Consider the following 24,466-nt stretch of genomic DNA (forward strand, 5'->3'; position numbering starts at 1 on the left):
TGCGTTGTCGTGCTGGTTATGGTTACATCAGTCTCAAACCGGATTGAAAAAGAGTAAAGGCTGCCTTCAAAGGTCTTCAAGTATGTTAATATACTCCCTAATCCAGACTCCAGTTGTGTCAGTGAGGCAGGAAAGTTCAAATGGAAGGAAGAGCACTATCAGTTATGGGTCAAATGACAGAGGAAGAGCAGACAGTGGAGTATTGCCTATGTTTACCTGAAGCCAACTTCTAGTCTCAGTTGTGCTGCAGCTATAGTACAGATAAATGTTTTTACAAGTGTCCTGGTTTCAAACAGCTGCATAGGCATGAAGGAACTCTCTGATACGTGTGTAAAAAACTCTTCTGTAGCTATTCCTGCCTAATCAGATGCTATGGTTGTATCAGTCCTCTGATCATTTTTGAACCAGTAGTCCTGGAACTCCTCACATCTGTCACTCAGAATGGCATCTGCATCAGCAGAGGAGGAGTAAGTGTCTTTTCAGATTTTGTCACTACACCGTGGCATACCTGCCACTTCTACTGTCAGAGTCCTCAAGTGCCATGAACTGTGAGGGACATCCTTACATCAGCCTTGCCATACTCCACAAACACAAGGAATTGCAATGTGTGTGAAGAGCCCTGGCAGAGTGCCACACAAAACTGTGCTGTTTTATTTGTCCAGGATTAATTTGCAGCTGCGGCAGGGGCCACAAAGGCCAGAGTTTAGCTAATAATGACTGAAGCAAAACCCCCGGTGTCTACTTTGGTAGACAGACATTCAATGAAAAGAGGTTAGAGGAGGCTCAGTGCAGAGGTGACCAGATGAAACATAATAATAGATTATGATGAAACTTAAGCAGATGGGATGATCTCATGGTGTCCTTTGATTTAAAACTTTACAAAGCCATGAAATATCTCTGTGCTGTTCCCTACTGGGATAAGTATCTGCCTTTTGCATTTCACTTAATGCAGTGAAAATAGGAAAGGCATACAAGCGCTATGGTAGAGCAGATTTTTTTTTGAATAAATTAAATTTTATTAAGCTAATGGATGGAAACTGTAGATATACTGTGAATTTTTAAGTACAGTGGGACTTCTCTCAATTTTCTCTGCAGATTTTCCAAGGGTAGTATGAATTGCTGAGAACAACTAACTCTGTGCATCAGCAATAGCTTCAATAGCAGATAAACCAGAAATGTTGAAGGCTCAGCCTTTATCACAGCACTGAGAAGGTTGCTTTATTTTAGAACCTGTGCCAGCACTTGAAACACAACATCTCAGAATGACCTTTCTCCATAACCAGTGGTTTACAACCCCTATACCCACAAGGACGAGCTGAGAAACTTTATAATGAAAATGAAAGATATTTGGAAGTTTGCCACTAGGAGAGGAGAGGAATTTATGGGCTGACTTTGGGGGAATACCTCCACATTAAATTTCTCAGCCCTTTAAAACATTTTTTCCACCTATGAAGTAATTACTGAATATTAGTAATACGTGTAAAATTATTTATTTCAATTGTTTTGGTAATTTTATAATATCCTCTTTTTACTACTGAAAAATGTTAAGATTAAAATAAACCTTCTTCCTCATATCTTACTATAAGATATAGAAGGAACAACTAAAATGGAAAATTAAAAAAATGCAGAAGGGGCTTTTTGTTGAAACGAGAGGAATTTCTGTTTTCTTTTAGTTTTCTTCTAGATTTTTACCTCAATCTTGCAAACTGCTCCGAATAAGCCATGTCCCATGTCAATCCTGAGTCTGATTAATCTCAAGCAGTCTCAACAGGGAGCAGTTTCCTGGATCAAGGTCTTGTTTTTTCCTCTGTGTGCTGAGATGTTTTGCTCTGTCGTTTTAGTGTGAGTGATTCCCTAACCATTGGGATTCCTGTAATGGATGCAACTCAGGCTATTACTTGTTTTATTTAGAAATCAAACTGGACGTCTTGGACAGTGATATTTTTTCTGTATGTTTTGGCACTTCCAACCAAAGCAATAAACCTGGTAAATCTCTTTTGAAATGTTCCTGTGTCAAAACACGTAGAGAAATTCTCTTTTATACAGTTTGATCTTAAAAGAGAATGACAGCAAACCCTTTGGTACTGATTTGCAGAATCACGAACAATTTACTGGTTTTGTTACCTTAGGTTGGGGTTTTTCTAGTCTTTTAAATAGGCTTCTTTTAATATATATTGGTTTTAAAGAAACATTATAATTCACTCTAATTAGCTATAGTCCTTGAATGTGTGGAGCAAAAGGTTTTGCATTTTCCATTTGGACTGCTGAAGCTGTAGAAATACTTAATTTCTTCCAAGGATAATAACTAACTGCTTCTGAGTTACCTGACAGTACTTCCTCAGGTAGGACTAAATTTCAGCCATGAGTAAATCAGATATTTATAATAGTCTTGCATATGCAAATATTTCCACTTTTGGGTCATTTGCAGGTGCAAAAGATTAAGGGAGTTAAAAACTTGACTACAAATGGAAGTCTTAACTGACCCTTACACTACCTTTACCAGTATTAATTTTGGCCTGTCTGATAAGAATGTTAGAAAGCATTTAACCCTACAGGTTATTTTAAAATAGAAAAAATCTGTACCATATTTGTGGTATTCTGATCCAGGTTTCTGATTTAGGAGTATGTTGGTTTAATTTAAACACATTCCTAATCAGTTTAAGGCAAATTAAAATAATCCTGCTTTAAATGTAGTGGTTTGAACTGAGTTATATGAAGTAGTTTAAAATGCACACTTAATTAAATGGGTGCTACATTTTATAGACATCTCTGTAGGTTTCCATTTAGGTAAAGAAAATTGGCACCAGTACCAGTTAGTTTATGCCAGCACAGATCCCCGAAAAATGCAGCAACTGGAACAAAGTGCAGTTTATTCCATTTTACCTTGGTCATTTAGCTATTTTTCTTGTTCAAGGCCAGACCAATTTTACTCTGTTCTCACATTCCTCACTGAGTGATGCACTTTGACAAGATATTGCACATCAGCTGATGTACAGTGACTGTGCACCTGTCCCAGGCAGATGATAAATTATAAGAATCAACTTAGGTTTTGGCTGAAGAGATGGCCAGGCTAACTTTGGTTACCTCACTATTTGCTATGGTCTAAGAAAACTGGCATGGACTGTGGCCATGGGTTGGCTGATGTGCAGTAGCCTGTTCCTTTCTGTAATTTGAGTGCGTAGCAACTTCTGGGGGTTTCCAGATTGGTTTTTTTGTGTACCTCAGTAAATGCCTTTAAAAAGTTACCCTAAATTAAACGGAATCTATTTTCTTCTGTTGACATGCACATACCCAAATTAAGTTACACTGCTTTAATCTTTTATCAATCTAGAATACCCCTAAATACTTCTCTTACTTTACATCACTGTAAGTTGTGTGTTTGCACACACCTCTAGGAGTTTGCACTGGTATAACTTACTTGATAGTTACTATAAAACTTGTGTTTTGCCAGTTTTTTAAATCTAAATGAGCAAATAAATAAGTAATTTGATCCAGACATTGTCATAGCTGCCTATAATAACACTTGTGTCACCATTGTGTAAAACCCCACATTACACAGAATTAGTACTTGTAGATGTAAAGAGAATGGAAATTCTGGTTCATGTTTGTGCTGTAGCCCTGCACGCAAGGTAACTACTAATGATTAAATCAGGTAATTAATCATTGTTAGAGCAAAACCAACATTGCCATTAAACTGCAGAGCTCACGTGATATGCTTGCCTGCTTTTTTTCCTAGCTGATCGTAGTAACTTACCTATTGCTAAAAATGGATCTCTATATACAACCTTTTGTACCTAGGTCAGTAGCCTGGTTCTCATTTTGTTTTTCTTTCCCTTGGCATTTCAAATACAAAACTCATGGAAAACCTCTTGTTTTGCTCTGCTATTGTTTCCAACTTGAACACCATGAATGTGCAGAAATCGTGGTTTCCCTAGCAAGTGACTATGATGAGCTTGGAACTGTGTGAACAGCAGCGATAAACAGTTGTTGACTTCCCTGAGGCTTTTTTTTGTGTCAGAATTGAGATGTACCCCACAGTATAGCTCCAAGGTTTTGTTCCAAAGGAAAAAAAAAAGCTGAGACAGTACTGCATTTTTAATGGCTGAGTCATCTGCCTCTGTCCCAACAGCAGAATCTCATTTTAGGACTCCTCTGAAATTCAAGTTTGTTTCCACTGGTAAGTCTACAGTCTGTGTTACTGTAATTTATATTATTATAGTAGCTGATAACAGTGATTTTTTTATTGTAATTGTTTTTGAGATTGCATGGCACCTTTGATTGAAGGATTTCAAAGTGTTGTAGAACAACATGTTTAATTAACCATCACCTGAGCTTTACCAGCAGCTTTGCTTGCAGTAGATTATGGTCTGTGCACTTAGAGTGGGTCATGAGAAACTGACCTTCTGAAAACATTACTTGGTTACAGTTTTTCTCTTCTGCCCACATATTTGCATTTCTAATGAAGGGAGTGGTGTATCACTTAAGCTCATAAGAAAAAATACCTCAGGTTTATCATCATTATGGCACACATGGAAGTGATTGCTCTGCCTGTATAATAAAAAGCTCAGTGTGAAGAGACTTTCTTGCATCCTCATAAAGAAAAATTGTACAACTAACATTTGAAATTTATAGAATAACTGCAAATTTTGGTAAATAAATTTATAATGTGAGGTATTGTGTTGTTCAACACCAAGAAGGAGCTGTCAATGCACCATAAAAAAAAAAGATTCTGTGCACTCCTAAGTTGCAAAACACTGTTACTTATGACATCCCAAGGTATATAAATATGATTCATTTTTAAGGTTCTGTTTATTACAGAATCATCTATTAGCATTTAATGAGAGTACTGTCAAGACTATGTTGGAAATAGTTTATTTTTAAAGGGATGTTGCAATTTTAAACATTCTAAAATTAATAATTCATCTTGCTATTATGTCTTGATCCTGTAACTTGTCCTGTGCATACAACTTTTCTGTCTGAAGGGAATCCCACTCGCTGCAGAACAACCCGTTGGGGGCAGTTGGATTTGTTTGCCTGGGATGCCGCCTGAACGCAGGCCAAGAAACACGATCTTAGCACTCCGGGCTGCTTATCGATCTGGTGGCTGTGTTGGCTGTAAAAAGGGGAAAAAAAAAGTGCTTTTTTTCCTGTAGGCTTTAAGTGTCTGTCTCCCTTGCTGACTGCACCTCTGAAAAGTCAGGTCTTTATCATTGTCCAAGAACAACTGTCTCCTTTTTCTCCTGAAAAGCTCGTGACAACACTAAATGAGGATTGAAGAGAACTGGGTTCTGTTTTTAGCTCTAATAGTAGCTTGTCAAATCTTGATGAAGCTTTTTGCCTCAATTTTCTAATCTGTAAAATGGGCATAATGATACCAGCATCTTTCTTGTGGTGCTTTGAGATGTACTGATTAGAAATGCTACTATGACCTTTTCTGTAGCTACCATCTCCTCGTAAAAGGCCTGATTCTGTTAGATGTTACCTGAATGGTAATGAGACCTCTTAATGCTTAGTAATGCTTAATATTTAATGTTCAGTCTGTGCTCAGCACTGTGCAGAAGTAGGTCCAAATAATGATTTTTTTTTTTCTTTTTTTTTTTTTTTCACATCAGGTTTTTCTTTATTTTGCCCCATTACAAGTCTATGTTATATTTTCTATTTAATGTTTTGGAAGTCTTCAGCTAAACTAACAGGAGGGCATTAGTTTTGCATCCTGTTCAAAAGAATTAGGAGTGCAGCTAAGCTGATGCCACCATTGCTTCCAGTGTTAAAATACATATGCTTTCTCATTGTTTGGGGCCAAAATATCCTTGACTCCTGTGCATAACAGTTAATTCTCAGTGCAGCAATGCTCACTAATATGAGTGAGTGTGGGTCTGATGTATGACAGAATGCTTTTCTGCCAAGAAGCCACTCATACCTCCTGCAGCTGCTGTTTTTGCTGTTCAGCCTGGAAGGAATTTTATAGACCTGTTCTTCCTATTCCCTAGAAAAAAACCAAAAACCAACAGTGCTTCAGGAGAGAGAAGAGGCTGAAATTAATTCCAATTAAAAAATGTTGACATATTAACAGGATCCTTTCGATAGCTTCTTGAGGTGAAAAAATACGAATACATGAATATATGTGATTTCTCTCTCTGACACCTCTTATACCCCACCTCCCAGATGTACTTGACATATTAGTTAAGTGCACTTCCTTGGTAGCTTGTTAACATTATAGATCATCCAAGGAAACTTCTTAGTAAGTTTGTACTCCATTTAAGCAAACTGCAGATTGTCCTGCAGTCAGCAAATAAAGCTTCTCAGATAGCTGAAGCAATTAAAAAATTCTAGTACAGAGAAGGTAGAGTGAAATTTCTCCTGTCCTAAGGTAAAGGTACTATTTTATTCCCAGATAATATTGCTTTGTTGACTGCATATGAAAATAATGCTTTTTTATTTTTTCTGAAGTTATGGGATAAGGTGACCACAGTAAGGAATCCAGTGTTCTACCTACTCCTTATATTTGCAGAGATAAAGTAAGACTGAAAAGGCAGCAATCTGATTAGTTAAAAGTGATTATAATTTGTTTTGGTGTAGGTCAACCGTTGTCTAGAGGATAAGATCAAAAATCTGTTCTACTTTGCTTTCTTTGGTCTTGTGCTGAAAAGGTTTTATTTTTACTACTTGGCCCTTTTCCCAGAGATTCTTGGGAATTTAGCTCAAATTGGAATGCATTTTTCCCAACTGAAGAGTGAATTGTTCTAGGTGTAAAAATTACACTTGCTTTATTAATGATTCCTTTACATGACAGTGTAGACCCTAAAAGCATCAAATCAAGACTCAAGTAATCCTGTTTAGAACTTGGCTGTTTAATGAAGCTGCAGCCTTTGTTGTAGAAGTGCCTAATTTTATGCACCAAGCAAGTGAGATATTTCAGGAGGTTTCCAGAATGATTTCTTTAGGCAACAAATTAATGGCAGGAGTCATGAGAGTCAGCAGCAAGGAATGGAGGCAATCAGTGCAAATATTGAGCAATCTGAAAGGAGCTAATAGCAAGGTTTAGCTCAGAAAATAATACATAGAGGGTGCAAATATTTTCTATGTAACTCATACACAAAGATATAATTCTCTAATCTTAAGAAACTGATTTGTTAGTGGGGAGGGAAGAGAAACAGTCACGTTCAGATTACAGGTTTCCTGAGTTGTGGTGCAATTAATTTTTCAGAATTTCATTCTCAGGTCTCGTGTGTGGCCACCTCTGAGCATGCACAAAATCTTCCTTAATTGCTTCTGACTTGTACTTTGGTTTATGTCTTATAAGCTGATCTATTAGGTGGTAACTGATGAGAAGAGGAAGAAAGGGTTATTTTAATTTAAATTAATCTCTTTGTGACAGCAGGGTTTGGCTGAGTGGATCTATTTATTACTAGGACCAACAGGTCAGGTGGCTAAGTGTTTTGGTACTGTTTTATTTAAAACACACTTTAAAATACACACAGCCTGAAATCCTGACTTCATGACTGATTGTATAGCTGGGAGCTTGGATGTTTGGTGAGTTGACCTCACTACCCAATCTGGAGAGCTCAGCTTGAGACAAGGTTCAGTATACAAGGTGTTTTAAAATTAGCCGGACCCACATTGTGGCTACATTGAGATTTGTGAAGGAAATTGACAAATGAAGAGCCCAGGGATAAGTATTGACTTCTTGTTTCAAGAAGGAGTATCTGTGTTCTTGAGCCTGAAAGCCCTTAACAATATCTTGTGAAGTTATCTGTTTCATGGATCATTACATTAGAGAGGCTCCTTATGCCTTAATTTCATATTTATATTACTGTGCTGATGAATAATTGTATATGGCAATGCCCTTTGTAAGGAAACATCAGCACAAAATGATTTTTTTTAGATTGCAGGCCCATAGGTGGAGATGCTTCTGTAATAGCATGCGACACACATCCTGCTCCCGTAAATGCCAAGTAGCAAAAGCAAGGAGGAGCAGTAGTTTGATGGTCAGAAGGCACATGGGCAGCACCACACAGGGGTACCACAGGTGGCTGACACCGGGGTTGGAGGCAGCCTCGCGCACAGGGCCTGTGCTCTGCGGAGGGAGCCCATTTATAACCCGCCGCAGGAACTCTGCTTCAGCAGAGTCTGTGGATTCTCTGGTACAGAAAGATAGGAGCACTAGTATGACAGCGTGGGGAATATGCCCCTCTCAGGACAAGATTTTGTCTTTGTTTTATGAGCATCATTTATGACTGTGACCTTCAATGCAGAGAAAGTATCTAGTTTATGGTAGTGGTGAATGCATCTAGGAAGCAGTTAGAGGCCAATCAAGGCCTCAGCAGATGTTTCCACTGTGGCAGAGTAGAAGGGTTGCTACTAGCAGAATCACTGATTTTTATGTGATCTGTGCTCAGCTGCTGATAAAGAAGGGGAGATGGGGCAGACATGGGAAAATTTCAACCAGATGATGGAGAAAAATGATAGTGCTCCAATGCTGTAAAGGAGACATACCTGCTAAAGAAAAGGAGGTAAGTCCAACATCCTTCTGCAAAGGAAGGGATCAGTGCTCCAAAGAAGATGTTTTTCAAATATTTGTGTTTTTTTTTTTTTTACAAATGTTGCTGTGCTCTAGCACTAGCTAAAATTGGAGTAGGTGTTTCTAGGAAATTCCACTGAATGTTTATTTATTTATTTATTTATTTTAAACATGAACCAGAACAGCTACAGCTTGGTCTAATTCTGGGAAAATGGCCTATCAGCAGACTTGAGTTGGGCCTTACCACTGGTTCCTGGCCCTGGGCTCTAGGACTAAACGATCCCTTGCAGAGGACTTTAGAATGGTTTTCTATATCCAGAAACTTTCTGGAGAGACTGAGAGTAAAGACAGTATTTGGAATCTTGCCAGATTCAGCTGGCTTGGAAATGTGTGGGATGCAACTGTTGGGTTCAATTACTGCAGATTGATGATTCCCTACCAAAGGGACTCAGCCATGATAAGATAAATAGTAATTTGATTCTCCCTTACATTTTTCCAAAATCTTTAATGGGAAAAATTATATATTTGTATGCAAATATTTCCTGAATCAATAAAGAGCTGAGGCCATAAATAAAAAAGATAGTATGTTCTTGCATTTATTTTTCCATGGGAAAAAGATGTTTCCTCTCCTCTGATATTTTCTTGCATTTCACAGCATTTAACAATTTCAGAATGGAACGAGAAGGGAAACCTTAAAGTGATGTTAGAGATGATCAGTTCAGACTTCTCACCATTTGCCTGTCATCCATCTGTCCTGGTCCCCAGAGCATGCTGTTTCTTATTGATGGAAATGGGTATGTTTCCTGCAAGCACTTCAATTAAGACAACATGTTTTCTCTTTATTTGCATTTTTCTCTTTGAGAAGTCAGCACTGTAAATTAATTTTTAACACGTACTAGGAGTTAGCATTAAAGGGGTATTCTTTTAGTTGATATGTTTGTGAAGTATATTTTTTTAAATGGAAATATCCTTTAATAGATTTTAACCATTTTCTAAAGTTTCTATTTTTTTTTTTTTACTTTTTCACTGGCATCTTTGAAATAAAGTGGCCTGTGCTCCTTCATTGATCAACAGTTAATGTCTTTGAGTCCTAAAGGAGAACTGTGCATTTTGCATTCGTTTGGGAAAACTGAGAGTTTTTTACCTTCATGAAAGGCCTATTTATTCTCCTAGGCAGCTCAAAATATCTGCTAAACTGGATTTTCTGTTTAAGGGCTTAGAGCCCTTAAGTTGGTGTCTCTGCTCGAAAGAACAGTATCTCTGCCCTTTCTATGTTCCTTTCCTGACTGTAGTACCATTTTACCATCTAGTGAGTTCTCTCTGATAAACCTGGTCATAAGTAATAGTATTTTGTATTTTTAATTGGTAGCTGTTGGAAAACAGATTCCATTATATGTTCTTGACTTCTTAGCTGTTGTCAAGCTAGCTTGGATTCTGATGATTTACTACCTTGTAGAATCTATGACTTGGTTTCATAAGCTTTGTAGAGAAAAAAATTATGCTGTAAAATCTCTGCTGAAGAAGCAGTTGGAAGGAAAAAAGAAGACATTCAATTTTCTAAGCAAGCACATGTTTTGGGTTTTTAAGAGTGTGATTCTGTCAAACTTCTTGGAGGAGGAGACCTTTAAGTGTATTTAGTACAACTCCACACATATCACTTAGGCAGGCAATGTGTGAATTCTTATTCATAACTGAAGTGTCTGTCATTAGACACTAATTTGTATTATAATGGCACTAGTAGATCAAATTGGTTCCTGGGCTCCTATTGTATTTTCAAGGCTTGTTTTTGTCTTTGTTTTTTGTAGTACTGATGACGCATCCATTTAGGAAAAAGGAATTTTGTTAAAACTTCTTTAGCAGGAAGGAATTTTGGCACCTACATCAATGCTGATAGTAGAGAGCATCTGCACTGTTTGCTGTGATCATGTAGAGAAAGAGTTGACTTAGTTTCTACAGCAGTTATGACTATAATTTCCCTCAATTGCAGTCTACTTTCATTTAATTTGTGCTCAAGGGCCCTTCACATAGAATGATTTCTGCTGGGTGAAAGATCTTGCTGCAGCTGAGAGGTCACAATATAATACACTCTATTGATTGTAATGAATACTTGGTATTTGCTGTACGCAGGATGCATGGAGGAATCCCTTTGTAATCCAGAAATAAAAGTAAAATATAGATTGATTGTATCTACGGCTTGAAGTTGAATTAATGGAGGCTTGGTTTCATTTTTTAGTGGTCTGTCACCAGCTTGACTGTGCAAACTCTGTGGTTTTTAAGTTTACCTTTGTGTAACAGCCTTTTTGTGGTGTTATTGTTGCCTGATGTACATGTACCAAAGGCCTGCAGAGGAACTTTCTTAGTCCTTTCCCAAATTCTGGAAAACAGATTATTTAATGTAATTTGAGAAGCAGGATTATAGCTCTCATAAAAGAAAAAGTATTTCCTAATTCTAACATGAACACAATCTTTCCTAGCAGGCAATGAATAAAAATAAATCAGTTCTCTTTGGGAAAGAAATCAGTTTACAGCTGTCTTCCCAAAAGACAGAGGAGGATGAGGACAAGGCTATTAATTCCTCTCCTTTCTTTCTTTGTTCCCACGACTTATTGGACCATCTATGTGTTTCCTGTCTGCACAAGTCACAGGCTGTCAGATTGTTCCCAGGTAAAAAAACCACAGCTACTGCTTTCAATTCCCTTCTCTATGCATTTGTCAAAGAAGGAAAAGTTGCATTTGTGAGAGTCAGGGCAGGCTGCAGGTGGTGAAAAGCATTCTTAGTGCTGCAGTATTCCTTACACTGAGCAGTACAGCTGGAGACAAAACTTCCAGTTTTGTTTGTAGGTCCTGGCAGCACTTGGTGAAGGAGAAACAACTGTGCTGTGAGATCTAGAGAACAGGCCCTTATATACATATATGATAGCTGGCCGTTGTGCTGCATCATACTGCTTGATACGATTAATGTGGCCATCTCATGAAACAGGGGATTTCTTTCCCTTTTTGAGTTCAGTTGCCCTACATAAAACCCATTTGTATATTCGGGAGTTAATATGCTAAAGAAAACACAATTATGTATATTTTTTAATTAAAATCCAATAAAGTCCTACTTAAAAAGGAGGAGAAGGACTGCAATAAAACCTCAAAACCCATATCCAGCCAACCTGGGACAAATCTATAATGATATAAATTATGCCAAATTGTTGACTTCAGAGTCATGGTACATCTGCACGCTATGGTGGAATTTGTCTCAGACGATTTACCACATCAAATTAGACTTGATATCAATCTGCTCTACAAACTTCTCTCTGAATGTGGCCAGCACCAGATGTTTCAGAGGAGAGGTGGAAGGAACCACCTGCATCACATGGAAATGAAGCTAATGTGTTTTTTGCATTAGGTGCGCTTCTGAGTAGTGGGTAGATACAGATCTAAGTCTGAAAGCAGAAAATTTATTATTATTATTATCATCATCATCACAAAGTTTATGGAAACTGGGTGTTTTTGCTGGTTTTATACATGTAAGTTTGCTTATAGTTTTAATCAAAACTCTTTCATTTAAAACGGTTTCAGTGTCAGTAAGTCTTTCATCTGCGGCAAGAAGATACAGCTGTATCTCCAGAGAAACCGTATTTGTGACATTAGCCCCCCAACAATCAGCATTAGGAGAGGAAGTGACAAATTTTGGAGCTGTTTTTAATGGGATCTCATATGCAGGAAGAAGGTTTGCGTTTATTAATTTAATGTTTTACAATGGCTGTAATGCATAATGAAACCCTTTCTAGACTTTCTGAACCTTCTGCAGCAGTCCTTCTTATTTTCATGCTCATCAGAATTAATATGAATTCAGTTAGACTATTGAGTTTCAAAGTGCATTTCCTATGATTATGGTTTAGGTCAGGATGGATGGAACTCAGGTATCAAATACCATGCAATTAATAGAAGTGTATGACGAAGTTTGGATATTCATTGTCTCTGTGAAAGAGTGATTCTTAATGCATAGAAAATAACAAAAAGTTACAGAAATGGCATTGTTTTTGCTTCCAGTTTAGCTGCTTACCTGAGCAGGAGTTGTAAATGGTAGGAGTAGGGCATTAAGTGTGCTGGTGTGGGCTGCATGATCTCAGAGCTCAAGGTCAGGTTGTCCCAGAGGAACAGCTGTGCTGCAGTCTCTTTGGACTGAGATGAATGACTGTTATGAGGTGGAGAGTATTTTCCAGATTGTTTGAAGTTTGTGGCTGAAGGACTGTTGTGAGCTTTTGCTCTTCCAGTGTTTTAGTAAGTTGCTGGGTAAATGCTCTTGGCTAAATTAGTTCTGCTATTTCTGTCAGTTATAATTCTCTTTTCATTACAACTGTCTAGCTGTGCTTTACCTGACAAAGTTACATCCTTAAAAACTACATAGCAGCACGCAGAATGTCAACCTATTTACACAAGCAATATCAGCTCAATAGCCCAAGACACCTAATATTTTTCATTTATAGAGTGGAGAAAAAAAAAGCATCTTAGAATTTGAATAAGTAAAAATAACCACCCTATGAGGTGTACAGAATTGAAAATTGAAAAAAAAGACAGAAAAACAAGCCAGAGAATATCAGCTAGAATGGCAGAGCTGAGACTGATTCTTTTCCTCTCTTTCCCTGTGCATTGAGAGCAAACTGATAACAGCAGAAACCACATAGCCCAATGGAGCTTCTCTCATGTCACCAAAGGCAGGCTGGCTGCTAGCACTGCCTGGATTTCATGGTTGATGTGACCTTGGCAGTGACAGTGTGTTGCCACAAGTGCTAAGGGATCATAGCTCATCAAACTCAAGAGATGGTGCTATCTCAGGATTTTCAGCCTGCTCTGAAATCATTGGAAAGACTTGTATTGGCTCTAGTGGCTTTAGACCCTGTTATAACAACATGAGGAGTTTTCTTATCTTGTGTCTTAATGGTTTTTAAAGAGAGAATTAGCAGTATTAGCTAGGAAGGACCTAGCTCCCATGTCTGGCACGTGATTTGTACATTGCGACTCTGAGTTCATAAATTGGTGTGTATGACAGTCTTCAACAATTACTGGAAAAATAAAAGTCTCACTAATACCTAGTTCTAACTTGTTTTTAGTTCTTAATGATTCCTAAGGTGGTTAAACTGAGACATGTACAACAAAACTCCTCTGAAACTTCAAGGAAAGATAATAATATTTATATTTGGCTTAAAAAAAAAGGAAAAAAATAATTGTACTGATGCTTTTCCCCCTTAATGTTTATACTGCCATTTCTTTAGTTGGTTTTTGACTGTTGGATATATTTCTAACCAACTTACATAAAACTAAGAACAGAAAGACTGATCCTCCTTTCAAGAGGCTTTTTTTCATGCTTCTTTCTTTTTTTTCACATTGGGAAAACGAAGTCTGGTTTTCGGTTGTTATGTTGGAAGACGTGATTTGGGTCAAACTTAATGATGGCCTTGTGGCTGCACAGGAATCACATCTTACCTTACATCTAGTCTGATTTTTTTAAACTCAAGGTTTCTGTTGTTTTTCATTCTGATCATTAGGAAACCCTTCCCCAGAGATGTCAGAAAAGGCCTTCTGTTTTTCTCTCATATATTTCCTCAAAACTGCCTATTTTAAAGCAATATCCCCTAAGAACTCTGGCAATATACTGGCTACAGAGGTAATGGGCTAATGTACAGAAAAATAAATGTTTGTGGCTCTTGTTTTGTGGTCAGCAAATGTTCTTGTGTGTGTTCTTGTCTCAGATTATAAGCAAGGATGCAACTGATAGGCAAAGATGGGATGGTATAGAGACATGATGTTACTGATGTATAATGAAGACAATATGAATTGCTTCAAAGTTAAACATTTCTGAGATGTGTAAGAGAGGTGTTGAATTTTTGCTTATTGGAGATTTGTCACATGTTGAGTTCTTCAGTGTAAAAGTCCTATATAAATAGAGGAAAATAAGATGGACTGTTTTGTGTTGGTGAAGATTGAAAGTTATTTTCTTTCTCATTCATATTGTAGTTTGCATTACAAAATCCAGTCAAAGTACAGTGGGCTTGAATTACCTATGAAACCGAAGTCATTCATCATGGAACAGAATAATCTTACTCATATTCTGCTGGAACAGAAAATTAGTCCTTTAACACGATGAAGGCCTACGCTACCTAAGTCTTTGAAGGAAGAGACCTCTTTCAACTCACAACTAATGAAAAGAGTTGAGCTCTATCTGTGGGCTAGTTGGTCTTCCATTGCTGTGATCTGTGGCCCAAGGTTTTCACACAAACACTTAAGGGTAGCAGACCTGCCAAACAGCAGGTGGCCTGGTGCAAGATGCTTGAGTCCCGATAAAAACTTAAATCTTTCCAGGCCTGCAATATCTGATGCATTAATCTACACATAATGAGACAAATCTTTATTATCTCACACAATAGAGCTGAAACGTAAATAAATATGGCTTCAAACCTCCCCATCCCCCTTTTACGAAGTAAGCTTTATTCTTACACAGAAATGAGGAAAGTCGTTTATTGCTGGCTTGGATACAATGCTCTTGTTATCAGGCTAGAGTCATAGCTGCAATAGCAGAGTGTAGTAGAAATGCATGGAAATATTATTAACTTCCAAATTAAGCACAGTATTTGTAAGCTGCGGTTGGGAGCAGAGGATTTTTAATAAGAAGTCTTGAGAACGCTTAAATGAATTGTTTTTGTCCCGGTAAAAAGTGTGGCCTTGATAAATTTCTGCTACTGAAAAGCAAGTTAATTTCCCCTGTTCAATTCTTCTTTTAGTGGCTGTTATACATCATAGGAACTAATTTATGGGGGGAAGCACTGCGCGGGAATTGATGATTATTTTAAGAACAGATCAGCACAAAACTACTCACATGAGTAAAGAAGGCTGGGATTTGGTTCCCCATTCATACTCCACAAATGCTATTACCAGATGCTTCAGCAGCTGGAATCAGTTCCCCACATCTTTGTGGCACATAAGAATGTAGTGTAACCCAAGGGTTTGCACTTCATTCTAATACTGCTGGCTCATGGGAGTGCTGACATTGGTTTTGTGTTCTGACACAACACATTAAAAAAAAAAATCAACAGCACTGGTTTACCAGTTTTAAACAGGTTAACTCTTAAACCTGTATCTGTTTGCAGTAGGAAGCAGGTACCATTAGAATCTCATGCTGCAGCTGCTTATCACCCCCCTTTGTGGTGTGAGATGCTATCACTCATTCAGGGCTGCCAGCAATGCCTAACCCTCTTCTATGGAAATGAATCCAGTCAATCTACATTTACAATGTAAACTGTTTATGTTCAGGTGGGTATTGTGGCCAAAGCAGGCTAGGGAATGCATAAACAAGTAGATACAGGGTACCCTCCACAAGCAAGGCACAATCTGCTTGTTTCTTTCTACTGGAATCTGTTATCATGACCACATTACTATCCTTTCCTAATAAAAGCTGATGCTTTTCCACCCAGTTTTCCCATCTCAGTATAGCAACTTCAGGAAAAACGAATCCAGGTGGAAGTCTATGAAGCATCCACTTTTTTCTGGCAAAAAGTCCTTATGGACTGATACCTGCAAAACCACATGGCTGCATGGGAAGTAAATGTTAACTGATCTTTGTTAGAACTATCACGGTCACCATGGCAGTTTTTCTCCAGTGTGTTTGGTTGTGATTTGAAAATGGCACTGCCACAGGAAAGACAGAGGGATCAGAAATTCTGCTATCTTTCAGTGGAACACCTGCCCTATTCATGACTCCAGACTACGGAGAAGTGCTGGGGGAAAGCACAGAACAGATAACTGGAGAAGAATAGATCATTGCTGTAAAGATGGAGGTTTTTTCAAATGTTGTATATGTTGAAGGCTTTGTCAACAGTCCCTGGGCAGGTGTAATTCTGATGGCTGGCTCCAAAAGGGCTGGCCCAGGCTGCTACAATTATGCAGACTTTGCAGATTCAGCCTCTGCAAAAGTCTGTGGTCTTCTGAACACACAAAATTCCCAGACCAGTCAACAATTTCAAGAGCAGCATTTGGCCTCATGCTGTCAGCTTCAGTAATTATGCTGTTCAATTAAATTCAAGTGGGAAAGTCACCTAGGCAATTTTGAAAAATCATAACTCTAATGAATAAGAAGGAGGAAACAAGCATATGTTTTTATATATATAAAAATATATAGTGTACATACATACTGTAGTATATGTTGAATGTTATGCTACTAAGAACAATTCCATTTTCCCAAGCTGTTGGGCTATGCTCATCCCTGTCGCACATGAGAGCCTTCCATTAGTGCATTAATCCATATACCTTACACATCTCTAACTCACTTATCCTCAGATTCTTCTAGGAGGAAAACCTTGTCCAATTAGATCTCTTATTTTCATGGACCTGAGGGATTTTATTTATTTGTTTGCTCTTTCAGTTTACATGCTCCTACGTAAATATGTAGATAAGGGAAGATCAGAGGATTTTGCCTTGCACTGGAAGCAGAAGATACAAAGGTCTGCCAAAGGCTCATTAATCCACAACTGATCCTGAGGTTTCCAACTTATCCTCTGTTGCTCTGTCATATGAAGCCTTACACAGGGCACTTGGACTGCAGAAGGAGTATGCCCTGGATGCCAGCCAAATGAAAGAAGACAGCTGAGGGGTAAGTGCTAATGCTGCTGAGGGCTGTGGGATCTGAAAATAGAAGGAAAATAATTGCTGCTGAAGTGAATTTTCCAGCATACATGTGAGAATATGAGGATAGAGCCAAATAGGTTCAGAAAGGGTTTTCAGTAACACCTGCCTGAAACTCAGCCTCTGTCAGGCACAGAGGGTCTGTCTTTATTTATATCAACCATTCAAGCACTTTAATGCAACATCTACTCCTCCATAACCCTGTTTGGACCCTCTCCCCCTCTCTGTGTAATTTTTTGGCTCCTGCATAGCAAAATTATTCTGACTTTCATCTCTAACTCATCAGAATTCTGATGCTGGTGTCAGTGTTTTCCATAATGCCCGACCCAGGGTAAGATGAGGACCAGCACAATTATTAGACCTCTTTCTCTCCTATTCTGTTTTAAAAGTATCACTTCTTTTTGACATTACCTAAGATGTGTCCTAGGCAAACACCCTGTCCTACCTTTATTTACATGTAGTTCACAGCATTTTGTGCTGCGCTGACAGCTTTTAAAGGCGAATTATTTATTCTCTCAGGTGTCAGAGAAATCTGGGGTCTCTGCCTAGTGCTAGGCAGTTACACAAAACATGATTGCTCTGATGAATAGGATAATCAGCTTTTAGGAGTGTGTGACCACCAGTGGAGTGCATGGACTTGCATGCCAGCTTTTAAAAAGAGTGAGTTAGCAGCTGGTCAGCTTGACTCTGGTGCACTACAGGGCAGGTAGGTAATCTGACAGACCCGGCATGGTGAGACAGCAAAGGGCAGGACAGCAGTGAGAAGACTGAGGAGGTCTAAAAAATTATATCTGACATATACAGATACAACCATATGAACTCTTCCTTCCTCTGCTGCAACTCATCATGATGCCCTTTTGGAAGGGTTTCTCCAGTTGGCAGAAGATTGCTAGTTCATTTGGGAGAACTCCATCATGAAGCTGGAGGGATTTTGAACCAAAAACACCAGAACAACCCACATAATCACACTTTTCCCTCCCAGCTGATGTAGACTAGCCCTTAGCCAGAATGACTGGGTGGACAACTGAGTTCTGCTGGTTTGATCTAGTTCCCTGATCTTAAAAGCCAACTAGCTTGAGTTGAAAGCCTTTGTCACACAGATGGTAAAAGGGAAGTTTGGGTTATATACAGAAAATGGAGATTTTTGAGCTACAACTTTATTTAATTGTGATATAAAGACAAGTTCTTTTTCCCACTGTATACAGCCTGAAAGAGTCTTACACAGAAGACCGACTTTTACCACTGTGATCTCTGTTACAGAAGAAGGAGCTTTGGCGGGAAGGGAATGAGACCCTGGCCACTTTCACTATACAGGTTCTGGACCAGGCTTCTAAACAGAGAAAAAGTTCAAGGTTTTATCAGCAGCATTTTTCCTGGCATGTTTTGTCAGCTGTGAGTTATTTCTCTTACTTCTCTCAGCTGGTGAGAACTGATTTATGAAAGAAGTACAGCTAGATTTAGGTAGTACTGGACTCAAACAAGTATACACTGACTTTCATAAAGTTTATGATATGAGCTTGGTGCTCCACTGACTTGGTAAATGGAGATTTGGTTCACATCTAATTCACATCTTCCCAGTAATTTTACTTTACTCATTCTTGACTATCCTTAGTAAGTCAGTATCTTGTATGTACATATATAACAGGTAAATGCTATCTGTGTCAGACATGAGACACTTGCCTTCCCTCAGAATCATTATAATGAGATTATTTGCCCTCAATGTAACATATGATGATCTTGAAATATCCTAACCATATAATTTCATGCAATTTAGTCAATAAGACATAGTTTATTTTGATATAATTTATTTTCAAGCAGTCAATTATTAAAATCTGTTAGAGAATACATTTAGATCAGTTTTAGCAGTTATTTCTCTTCCATACTCCACAAAAGATTTAAAACATTCAAGTATCTCTTTTCATTTGTACTGCTTGCTTGACAGATAATGCACTTTTTGCAAACATGTTTTTCTTTTATCAACACTTGGAATTGACTGGGAATCAACAGAACAGAATTGGCTGCCAAGGCCTCATGTGAGCCACAGCTCCTGAGAGCTTGTGCTTTGAATGTGTATCAGCTCTCCTTCAGAATCAGTGGGGTCACTAGAGTCCCCGTAACACAGGGCCATATACTTTCTTTTACCTCTTCTGAGTGTGTAGGAATGCCAGTCAAATGACATTTCCTGAGGGATGTAGTGATCAGAGGATACATGTCCAGTTAGGCTCCCAGGCACTCACCAGCTGCAGCTGGTGCTGCAGTGTTTTCTTTGCTATGAGGGAGAAGAAACGTGGTCTTCTGGCAACCGCAGCCTGAAGGATGTCCTTGGGACATTCCCCCAGATGTTTCTATTACTGTCAGGTTGGTTGCTACCTGCATAAAGTCTTTTTGGTGTCTGGGATCAGGATCTCCCTTTCTCATGCTTGGACTAGATGATCTGAGACTGACTTTTTCAAGCTTGATAATTCAATGATTCTAATTGATTGAAATGGGCTCTCTGTGTGCTCCTGGAAGTACAGGCAGTCTGTGTTTCTACAAAAATACAAGGTTTGAACAGTTAACAGAAGAGCTCAAAAAAAAAATCTAGGGTTTTTTTTTTTTTTCTTGAACCCTGTAGAGATAGTGAAAAAAAATGGAAAAGGAAAAAGGTGTTCTACTCTACTGACTTGAAACATATATGGGCATGATTTTCATGAGCTTACTAATGTGACTGTCATGTCTTTTACACAAAAATCATCATTTGCATTTTCCATTTAAGAACATTATATTCTTTGTAAGCTTACTTGAATCCTGTAAAGAGAGCTTGACAGTTCCTAAAGAGAAAAAAGACCACATTATTATTTTGTCACTTGTAGAAATGCTAATGGCAGGATATGAAGGACAGCGTAATTACAGTGTTGCTCTAGTGATTCTTCAGTAAACGTTTTCTCAGTACTTTAATTATAAACTACATATTTCAGCAGTTTAACTTTCTAAATTCTCAGTCAAACATCCTTTGGGTTTCATTCACACTTTGTGGGGCTTGTTGGTGTAAAAAAGCCTCATCTACTCAACAGCGAAGTCCCGTGCAGTTGGGAGCATCCACATCTATGGAGGACAGCTGGGCTGAAGAGAAGGGGCAAAGAAGGAACTGTCTTTTTCTGCCTAAGAACTAAACTGTTGTTGAGAAATAGGTGCACTGAAGTAAACAGGAGTGATAAAATCCTTGGAAGAGAAGCCAGGGAGAGGGTTAGGCATATATCAAGCAAATTTGACAGGCCAAGCCAAAAATCTGCAGAATATGTAAATGAAATCAGATGAGGTCAAAGGACAGCAAGAATAAGAGATTTCTGCAACTCTCTAGACAGCTTTATAGAGACCTGCTACCTCAGCATATCTGAATTTTGGGAAGGAAACTTAACAGAGGGAAAGAATAAAGCCTTCAAAATAACATCTTCTTAGATGCTTGTCCAGCAGGCAGAATTCTCCATATTCTAGAAAACTATTTTTTAGTTACTGAATCCATTTGCAAAGCTTTGGTTGACGAAATTTACTTTTCAGGCAATGTATACTGAAATTCCATTGGGATTTATATGCAATATTTTTAGACTCATGCCTATGAATTTATGAATAAGAGCTGACTTACTATGTGACCAAATACTTTCCTGAAGCAGGGCCAAGAGAAGGGACGGATAGTTCTGTTATGCTCCTTAAGAAATAAATCTAAAAGCAGATAATATCATGTAACAACACTGCAAACTTCTCAAAATTGGAAAGCACAAATCCAATGATTAGCAAGATTCCTTTGTTCAGAGAACAGCAATTTGAGAAGCCTGATCTGTAAAGCCTCAAAGACCTCATTAGGAGCTTGTAATCCTTAGTTTGTTTATGTACTGTTATAAGGGTACACTGACAGTCTTGCCTCAAGAGCTGCTTGTCCTTGGTGGGGAAGAATATGAAGCTCAGAATCTTAACTTTTGTGATAAGATAGTGTGTTGTGATTGATTTCAGTAATGATGACATAGGAGCTGGGGAGGGGGATTGAGGGAGGGAGCAAACTCATGCAGTTCTGGAATATTTTGCAATGGTTTTAAAGTAAGAATGGGTAGTACCTTGATTTCCTCTTGTTACTGTCTGTCGCCAAGCCCTCCCTTGCTCACCCATCTTTCTACTTCAAGCAAAGGATTTTTGAAAGTGGGAGGTCTCAGAACAGTTCAAATATTTCATTTCCTATAAAAATATTATTTTTGCTCCTTGACAAGGGAGGTAAAGCTGGTTTCATTCTGAGAAACCACAAAATTCATGGGAAAGCTGAATATATATCATCTTTGGTAACATTCATTTTCTCAGGACTGTGCTACAGCTGGTTTTTGCTTTTTTGGTTTTCTCCCCCTTCATCCTCCTGCTGTGAGATGCAGTGCTCTACTGTGGAAATAGCATTTATGTGCCCGTATGTGAGGAAGTAGCCAGCATTCAAAAAATCTTAACAAAGATTTATGAGGCAAATTATGTTGTTTGTTAAATTCCCAGATGGAAAATCAGAAACTCTGACATGGTGAGTAGAGAGGGTATCAGCAAAAAGCTGTGATTCAGGCAAATAGAAAGCCTCATGGTTTAATTCAAGATGAGTTAGTGTTCTCTTTCACCAATAACAAAAAAAGTGTTTTGTGTTGCATGTGTCCCACCTGCTGACACCCTTCCCGGAGTCCTGCATTCTCTGTTTTTGTTCATTTGCTGCTGGTATAGGAAGTAGGTGGCTTAGGGAGGGGCAGTACCTACCTAGTGGATATATAATACTGATAACAGAAAGTATATGCTGCCACTAATTGTTGCAATGCAGTTGATTTCAGTCTAGGAATTAGTAAGCTTCGGGAGAAAAACTGGGGAGCTGGGTCTTGTCAAAAGAGAGATTCACAGGCTGTCAGAAGCTTGCAGTACAGGGTTCAAAAGTGTTAAATCCCTCCCTCCTCTGCTCTCTTTCCCAGACCTTTAGGTCCTCCCAGGCTCACAAGGGTGGCAGCACTGATGTTCATCCTGGGTGAGACAAGGAGAGCATCCAGCTAAGTGGGAGGCAGAGCCGCCCCAGTTCCTCCAGCTGTTTGCTGCTGGGGCAGGGGAGCTGATCTGCCACTACTACCCCAGGCTTACATGGGCAGGAATCAGGAGCAGAAACACAGTCAGCACTGAACAGAGGCACCATGGCAGTACTATTAATTTCCTAATTATGTGGAGCTGCGTATTTTTGAATCGTGATACCGCTGTGTCAACAAGTGCTGCTTGTCACTCAGGTCTTTGCGCTGTGACTCACTGTTGCCTCATGAAGCACAGGGGAGCTGAAAGGCAGTGTTATCTGAAAATTTCTCATTTCCAACATTTTGTTTTCAGTAACATTGTCAATGTTTCTGAAAATGAAATTATTCTTTAGTTCAAAGGTTTTCCTTTTAAGTGCTGCATATTGTGTTTCAAGTAAAAATGGTATTCACCAGCAAGCAGGCCTTTAACTAACCAAGATGCTTCTGGAAATGCTGACCTACCGCTTCTATGTACTAATAAGAAATAATAATGTTTTCTTTGCAGGAATTCCAGCTGTTACAGGGAATGATGCTGCAGAAGGACTGCTTATTTTGGAGCATTTCTATTCCAGTGGTGCAATGGCGAGTAAATCAACAGGTTTCAACAATCTGTATTTGTTAGTCTAGCCCAGCCGTGACAGGTGGGTAAACTGCATTTCTCATTGACCTGTTGGTTCCTGCTCTGCTCCCTCCTATAGACAATGGTGTTGCATCTCAAGTAAACAGAAAATTTAAACACTGAAAAGCAAACAAGTCAGTGCCATTGCAGGTGGGAGGCATTACTGGTCCAGACAGCTACAGACAGTGGCTTTTTTTGGCTCTGTTTCTCTGTGAATTGAATCCAGGGTGCTTAACACGTACGGAGTTACCCACAAGTTTACAGTATGTGGGCAGCAAATGACAACCTGCTGCTGTATTTTATTGCTGCTATATTTTATTACTGCTGTGTGCTCTGTATTTTCTCCATGGTATCTACTTTAACCTAATAATAGCTATTAAATCATAATACCATCAGGTAACAAGACCTTTTTAGAAGGCTGAATGGAATGGCAATTTGGCATAATATGGATGACTCTCCTAAAGTTGTTTCTTTTTCTCTTCTTACTCCATTGGGAAATGTCCATTGTAAGTAGAAAACTTCCAAGTACTTTTCATTTGATGAATCCATAATTATTGCCTACTTGTTTCACACTGCTGTGCTTCAAAGTGACAATAACTGAACTTGTATAACAAAAGAGTTTAGTTAGAATTTTATAGAAAAAAAAATTGGAATATTTTAAAGCTTGGGTATACAGTATGAGGAGGTTCTCTACCTTTGTATACTCTGATAAAGTTTCTCAGTGTTCAGAGCTGCAGCGGTATGAGGACACTAATGGAGCAGAATCTCTGTTATGACTAAGAGGAAAAGAGGCTGAGAATTCTCTTCCTGTGATGCAGGTGAAAGTGTTACAATACAAGCTGCAGTAAAGGACAAGACTAGAGATAAATGCAGTATTTGAGAGAGAAGGCAAGGCATTATAAAAAAGACCTGAACCACCTGGTGCTGTATCTGTTCAGCAGAGCTTTTAAAAAGTGCACTAATGGCCCATTTTATCTATCACCCCAAGTCAATGAAAAACACCCATTGACTTAAATAGGCATTGGATCAAATGCTGAGCTTTTACAAATAATTCTGCTCAGTATACTGAAGTTACCAGTATTTCTCTTCAGACTGAATGCTGCTCCCTCCATTATGTGCCATGACTTCAAAAAATAAACAAGCATTCCCCTTTTCCTGCCTACATGAACTGAAGCCATGGTGTTCCCACCACTACTCCCAAACCAGCTGGCAGATGTTGAAGAAGTTTTTAAGATTGAAGCAGTAGTCTGGACCCAGAAAGCACTGCTGGGTGGGAAAACCATGTGTAAAATATGTCTTTGTTGTATATCATCTTACTGGAGCCCAATTGGTGGCTTTGGAAACCTTTGGACTTCTGAAGGTCTGTTTTCACTTCCTGCCCTCAGGCTGTTGTGCTATTTGTCCCCCAAACTGCCGCAATCCACGCTTCCCAAGGAATCTCTTTTAAGTGCAGTGGCAAAAAGGGTGACCACTCTTCAGTCCAGTGCACTACCCCCTAACATAGCTTGTTTTGCTCAACTGTTTGAACCATTACTTGATCTTTTTCCTTAGTGGTAGGGCCATTGTTAGTTTTCTTTGCTACTATTGCCCACTTTGAGCTGTAAAAAACTG

At 38.7% G+C, this 24,466-nt stretch overlaps 1 long non-coding RNA gene across 1 annotated transcript in view; it reads left to right on the plus strand.

The window, feature by feature from the left end:
* LOC125324885 overlaps positions 1-23,355 on the plus strand; it is a 61,823-nt gene extending 38,468 nt beyond the window's left edge. Inside the window, exons 5-7 of the long non-coding RNA XR_007203144.1 lie at positions 16,929-17,156; positions 22,742-22,877; positions 23,252-23,355. This is a non-coding gene — a long non-coding RNA (uncharacterized LOC125324885). The remainder of the gene's footprint in view (positions 1-16,928; positions 17,157-22,741; positions 22,878-23,251) is intronic.
* Positions 23,356-24,466: the final 1,111 nt, after the last annotated feature.

This window comes from Corvus hawaiiensis, chromosome 1, assembly GCF_020740725.1.
Source record: "Corvus hawaiiensis isolate bCorHaw1 chromosome 1, bCorHaw1.pri.cur, whole genome shotgun sequence".
Taxonomy (NCBI): Eukaryota; Metazoa; Chordata; class Aves; order Passeriformes; family Corvidae; genus Corvus; species Corvus hawaiiensis.